This window comes from Macrotis lagotis, chromosome X (assembly GCF_037893015.1).
Source record: "Macrotis lagotis isolate mMagLag1 chromosome X, bilby.v1.9.chrom.fasta, whole genome shotgun sequence".
Lineage (NCBI taxonomy): Eukaryota > Metazoa > Chordata > Mammalia > Peramelemorphia > Peramelidae > Macrotis > Macrotis lagotis.
Genome location: NC_133666.1, coordinates 17525122 through 17531961, shown reverse-complemented (window position 1 = coordinate 17531961; position 6840 = coordinate 17525122).

Sequence of the window (6840 nt, the reverse complement as noted above, 5' to 3'; positions counted from 1 at the left end):
TGTCCAGTCACAATGAGAAATCTTAAAAACGTATTTCTTTTCTTGGACCCCACATGATGATGATATTTGTTCTTCATTCTCTAAGAAAACCATGACATCACAGAGGTGAAGCCAGGACAAGCACATGAATTGGAGTGAAGGAGTGCCATGCTAAGTCACCAGCCTCACTTTCTCCTCCAGACTCACCTGGGTTCAGGGCCAGATACAGATCAGTACTACTGGAAGTGGCCCTGGATAGGAGGCAATCAGGGTGAAGTGACTTGCCCAAGATCACAATCTGGTAAGTGGCAAGTGTCTGAGGTTGGATTCAAACTCCTGTCCTGAATCCAAGACCTGTGCCCTATCCACTGTGCTATCTACCTGCCCCTTATGGATTTTTATTTGTTAATGTATTGAAAACAGCTATCATGCTGTTTATCCCAAGATTTTGCTGTTTGAGGTAAAAACTTGTTGAACTGTTACTTGACATTACTTTGAGTTTTAATTCCAAGAATGAAAATCTGAAATCATCAATACATCTTTTTTGAATAATTTAATCATTTCATTAATAATGCCATCATATTTATTAATAAAAGGGTTTGACCATCTCTCTCTTAAATTAAAAAAACACTAATACATCTTCTAATGTGTTCAAGGAAATACCAGGTACAGGCTTACAGGTGGTATCTTTCCCTGGGAAAGGTTGAGGGGATGATCTTAGCATGTACTAAGTAAGGTAGGAAGGATTCTCTTGTCTCAGTTTCCTAAACAAGAAATTTTTCCACCTAGTCAATCATAAGCCTGTCTCCCATGCTCCATGAATAATGTGATACTTTCCTACATTATTGACTATCAAGAAACTCATGTGAAGTCAGAGTTAGAGGAGCATTATTCCCCTGCTATGACTGACTATGTCCCTTTTTTCTTTTTACAACAAGTTTCCCTGTCAGAGCAGGTGGCCAGTAAGACATCTTAGTTACTGCTAGTTCATATTCCAAACACTAAGAAGACAGTATGAAATATATTTCCCTATCCAAATAAATAAAAAGAACTTTTAAGCTTGTCACCCCCCTTAAGAATTGTAGGTTCATGTATGAGTATGAATTTTCTTTCAAGTTGATATGATGATATTATCTTCCCAAAGGGAGATTGTAAGATAAACATAAGAAAAAGATATAACATAATTTTTTCCTTTTCTTTCAAAATTGAATGGAGTAGAAGATTTATTTTTTAAACTTAATTTAAAACTGAAGGTTTTTCTTTTATGCACCCTAGCTTAGATGTCTATTTTGATAAAAATTAATCTTTATTAGAAAGGATTATCTTAAAAGTCAAGCCCTCCTGAATTTTTTCAGAATTCTCTCTTTAGACAATGATCATTGTTGGAAGGGTTGTGGGAAATCTGGGTCACTATTACATTGTTGGTCGAACTGTGAATTCATGCAACCTTTCTGGAGAGAAATTTGGAATTACACTCAAAGGGCAACAAAAATGTGCATACCCTTTGATCCAGCCATATTGCTACTGGGTCTATATCCTGAAGAGATGATGAAAAAGGGTAAAACATCACTTGCACAAAAATATTCATAGCAGCCCTGTTTGTGGTGGCAAAGAATTGGAAATCGAGGGGGGTGTCCATCAATTGAGGAATGGCTGAACAAATTGTGGTGTATGTGTGTTAGGGAACACTGTTGTTCTATTAGAAGCCATGAGGGATGGGAATTCAGGGGAGCCTGGAGGGATTTGCATGAACTGATACTGACTGAGATGAGCAGAACCAGTAAAGCATTGCACACCCTAACAGCAACATGGTGGTGATGATCAACCTTGAAGGACTCACTCATTCCAACAGTGCAACAATCAGGGACAATTTGGGGCTCTCTGCAATGGAGAATATCACTATATCCAGAGAAAGAACTGTGGAGTTTGAACAAAGACCAAGGACTATTACCTTTAGTTTAGAAAAAAAAACTGATATCTTATTGTCTGATCTTGTTACCTCTTGTACTTTGTTTCTTCCTTAAGTACATGATTTTGCTCTTATAGCACTCAATTTGGATCAATGTATACCATGGAAACAATGTAAAGACTGGCTAATTGCCTTCTGTGGGGGCTGGGGGGAGGGAAGTAAGATGAGGGGGGGAAATTGTAAAACTCAAATCAAATCTTTATAATTCAAAAGAAAAGGAATTCTCTCTTTAGTCTGTTGATGGCAGTGCCCATATCAGCTTCAAGGTTTAGACAACAGCAGGTGAGATAAAAACTTAATTTTTTTTGGTGAATTATGGGTTCTTGATGCTTTGAGCTGGTTATTGGAAAACCAGATATAGGAGAGTATACTAAATTGGGTTAAGGTCTGTTTTGCAAAATATTCCAGCAGAAATAGCTAAAAATCTCTACAAGTAACCTGAATCAGATCTTCTAGAAATCTCATCCTTCACAACTGCTCTGAGAACAGACCCATTCTAGAATTCTCAAAAGGACATGTTTTCAAAAACCATATGACTATATAAGACATCTGGACCCAAAGATATGATGTGCTCATGAAATGGACATTGGGAATGAATTACTAAAGAAAAAGACTGACTATTCATTTACCCTTCACTCACCTTCTTTTCTAATGCGCTGCTATTTCTGTAAGACCTATTTATCAAAGGAGATGGCCTCTGACAGTGTTTTTCAATGTGTCTCAAAAGACCAAGGAGTGAATTATATAGAATATTTGGGATGAAATTTCTTTTGGCTTCTGTTCCCATATATTGTGGTTTTAGCATCAGAACAAACAATTATAAACATGTCACTTCAACAGAGATAGGAGGCCACACTAGTTTTGTTTCTGTAATAATTGCCTTGCCAAACATATATGATTTTTTACTGTACCTTGATTTGTAACTGATCAGACTAAGTGACTCAGGGGAAGACTAACCTCCCAAAAAATCAGAGGGGGAGGGATTGTAATTTCAAGTGTAAAATTGAAAATTGATTGTAATTCTAATTTGCTAAGATTTTATCAAGCTAAATTTAGTATCCCCATTTGAGGTTCCTTCCCCTTGTAAACTTCACCCACCCCCTACCTCCCAGAAAAGCTTGCCTTTGTAACCCTACCCACTTATTTTCCATAGAAACCTGATTAAACTAACTGGTCAAATATTGTATATTTACACCATTGTAGCAACTTCCATCAGCCTGAAGACTACTCCCATCATCTGAGAACCTTTGTTATTTGACTGGAAGCACCTTATCTTGGCTGCAGTTAAAGCAGTATCAGAAGGCAAGGTCTAAGGGGGCAGCTAGGTGGTGCAGTGGATAGAGTGCTGGCCCTGGAGTCAGGAGGAACTGGGTTCAAATCCAGTTTCATATATTTCATAATTACCTAGTTGTGTGACCTTGGGCAAGTCACTTAACCCCATTGCCTTGCAAAAACCAGAACAAACAAACAAAAAAACAGAAGGGGAGGTCTAAATGATGTGATTTCAATTCTGACTATGTCATCAATAGCCAATCAAAAGAAGGCACACCTATGTTGTGTGAGATTTTTGCATTGTTATTCTGCTAATTGTTATAAAAGACCCTGTCAATCCTCTCTCAATATTTTTGGTCATAGAGTGAGGTCAGTGACCTAATTTATTGGTTACTACTAGCCTAACTAATAAATTGATCATGCTTGGAACTTTGTCTCTCAATTTACCTTTATTTTATCATAATTTCAGCAAAATCATCCCTTTTGTCATTTGATACATTTCAATAATATTCCATTACATCAGTATATCTAATTTTTTGCCCATTCCTCAATTGATGATATTAATGGCTGTTAAGGGGTTCCCTGAATACCGAAGCCAGAGCATTGTAGGCCCTGAATGTATCAAGGACAAAACTTCCCCTGATTTGACATAATTTCTTGTTCCATCCCAAACTGGGCCCCGTTTGTTCTTGGGAAGCAAGACAGATGCTAACCTGTCTGTCCCAGGCTGAGATAATGTTTGTGCAGCTGGAATCCTTTGCAGATAAGCAGTCCCTCCTATCTTCATAGTCTAGCAGTTCATAAGGGAAAAGAATGTGGCTTTTGCCATCATCTTGCTTCTCCCTATGGGGAGAGAGCTTGTCTTTTTCCCCCACCTCTGTTTATCCATTGCCTCTCACATGTCATTCCCCTCCTCTTTTTATCTAGCTATTTTAAAAATGTAAAGACTAAAGACTATGAAACCTCTGAGTTCCACATTCATGTTCATTTTTCTTGTAATAAACCTGGTTTTCACATCTATCTTATGACATTATGATTGCCAGTTGACAAGGGGCACATCCTCAGTTTCCAATTTTTTACCACCATAAAAGGAGCTGCAATAAATATCTTTGTACATATAGGTCCTTTGCCTCTTTTCTGATCTATGGGATTTATGCCAAAAATCATTACTGATGGATCAAAGGGACTAGACAGTTTAGTAATTTTTTTCAATATAATTCCAAATTGGGTGGCTAGGTGGCACAGCATATAAAGCACTGGCCTTGGAGTCAGGAGTACCTGGGTTCAAATCCAGTCTCAGACATCTAATAATTACCTAGCCGTGTGGCCTTGGGCAAGCCACTTAAAACCCATTGCCTTGAAAAAAAATCTAATATATATATATATATAAAATTCCAAATTGCTTTCCAAAACAGCTAATCCAATTCACATTTCCCCTTTATATTAATATGTACATTAATATGACTGTTATCTAGAAGTCCCTTCAACATTTGTCATTTTCAAAGGAATTAATACAAGTTATTATATCAGCAATATTTTTTTTAGTTGTTTTTTTTTTGCAAGGCAATGGGGTTAAGTGGCTTGCCCAAGGCCACACAACTAGGTAATTATTAAGTGTCTGAGGCCGGATTTGAACTCAGGTACTCCTGATTCCAGGGCCAGTGCTCTAACCACTGCGCCACCTAGCCACCCCTTCAGCAATATATTTTAAAATGCTCCCAGTCACGAATAATTAGAGAATTGCAATTAAAAGCAACTCTAAATTTCCACTTCATGCTCATTAGATTAACAAAGATAATGAAGAAAGAAAGGGAAAAAAGAAAAGTGAAAGAAGAATTGTTGGAAAGGATCATTAATACAAGGGTTGGCGGAACTGTGAATTGGTCCAAGCAATTGGAACTGGTGCACAAATGTTACTAAACTGAGTTTTCCTTTGACCCAACAATGCTGGTCACTACTGGCATATAACCCAAAAAAGATCAAAGAAAGAGAACAGGATCTATTATGTAGAAAAATACAACAGGTTTTTTTTTTTTTTTTGTAGTGGCAAAGAACTGGAAACTAAGGGTAGATTTAATAATATTTTTGTCCTTCATTTTCAAAGAAGACCAGGGAGATGATGCCATGACAAGCACACAGATTGGATTTGGGGAGGGGGGGGGGGTCTGTGCTAAGTCTCCCTTTCTCCTCCAGAGCCATCTGGTCCAGTGGCCAGATATGAATCAGAATCACTGGAGATGGCCCTGGATTCGAGTGTCTGGGTGAAGTGACTTGCCCAAGGTCACACAGCTAGTTGTCAAGTGTCTGAGGCTGGATTTGAGCTTTGTAACTGTTCCAAGGGTGGATTTCACCTCTTGGGGAATGACTGTACAAATTATGGTGAATGTATGTAATGAACTACTATCATAATGTAAGAAATTATGAAGGAGATAGTTTCGAAAAACCTGGGAAGAAATGTATGAGCTAACATAGAATGAGTAGAAACTTGAGATAAATTTGTACAATAACAAAAGGTTTATAGAGACAAACAACTTTGAAAGACTCAAGAATGATGATTAATGGACTTGTTCATTTCGGCAATACAATAACCTGACAATGCTAAAAGATTTGTAATGAAAATGCCTTCCATAGCCAGAGAAGAAATTGTGAAATTTAAATGTAGATCAAAGCTTACTATTTTCAGTTTTTAAAAGTTGTCTTATATACTGTTTTTTTCCTAACATTTTCATTTTGATTTGATTCTTCTTTCACAATATGATTAATATGGATCTATGTTTAACATGGTTATCCATGTATAACCTATATTAGATTGGAGGGAAGGAGAAAACTGCAAAACTCAAAATCTTGCAACAACAATGACTGTTGAAAACTACCATTACATATAGTTGGAAAAAATGAATAAATAAATTTAAAAAAAAGAATACTTGGGGCAGCTAGGATAGAGCACTGGCCCTGGAGCCAGGAGGACCTGAGTTCAAATATGGCCTTAGACACTTAATAATTACCTAGCTGTGTGGCCTTGGGCAAGTCACTTTTTAACCCCATTACCTTGTTAAAAAAAATACTTATCAATGCAGTGACCAAGCCCAGTTACAAAGGAACAATGATGATGGATGCTGCCCACCTCCTGACCCAGAGGTGAGGGACTCAGTACAGAATGTGATAGCCAATGTACCGAATTATTACAAAAGTTTTCTTTTTCTTCTTTTCATTGGGGTGGGGGGAGAGAAAAAGAGAGGCTAGGGTTAGGAGACGTGAAAAAGGAAAGAGGACTGAGGGATAGTGTTGGGAAAAAAACCATAATAAATTGAGTTATTGAAGCAGAAGAAAGGACCAGAAGAAACCATGGACCAGAAGGCCAGCTTTGACAATTACATGCTGACTTTGTTATCTATTTTAAAAGAATAGCAAGCTGAAGAAAGCAAAACTATATATGGTCATTATTGTTCAAAATGCAAATTAAAAGAACTTTGAGACGTCATTTTACAATTACCTCTCAGACTGGTTAAAATGAGAGATAAGGTGCCAAGTGTTGGAAGATTTTGAGGGCAAAATGGGACAATACTACACTGTTGGGGGAACTATGAATTAACCATTTGGGAAAGCAATATGGAATTATG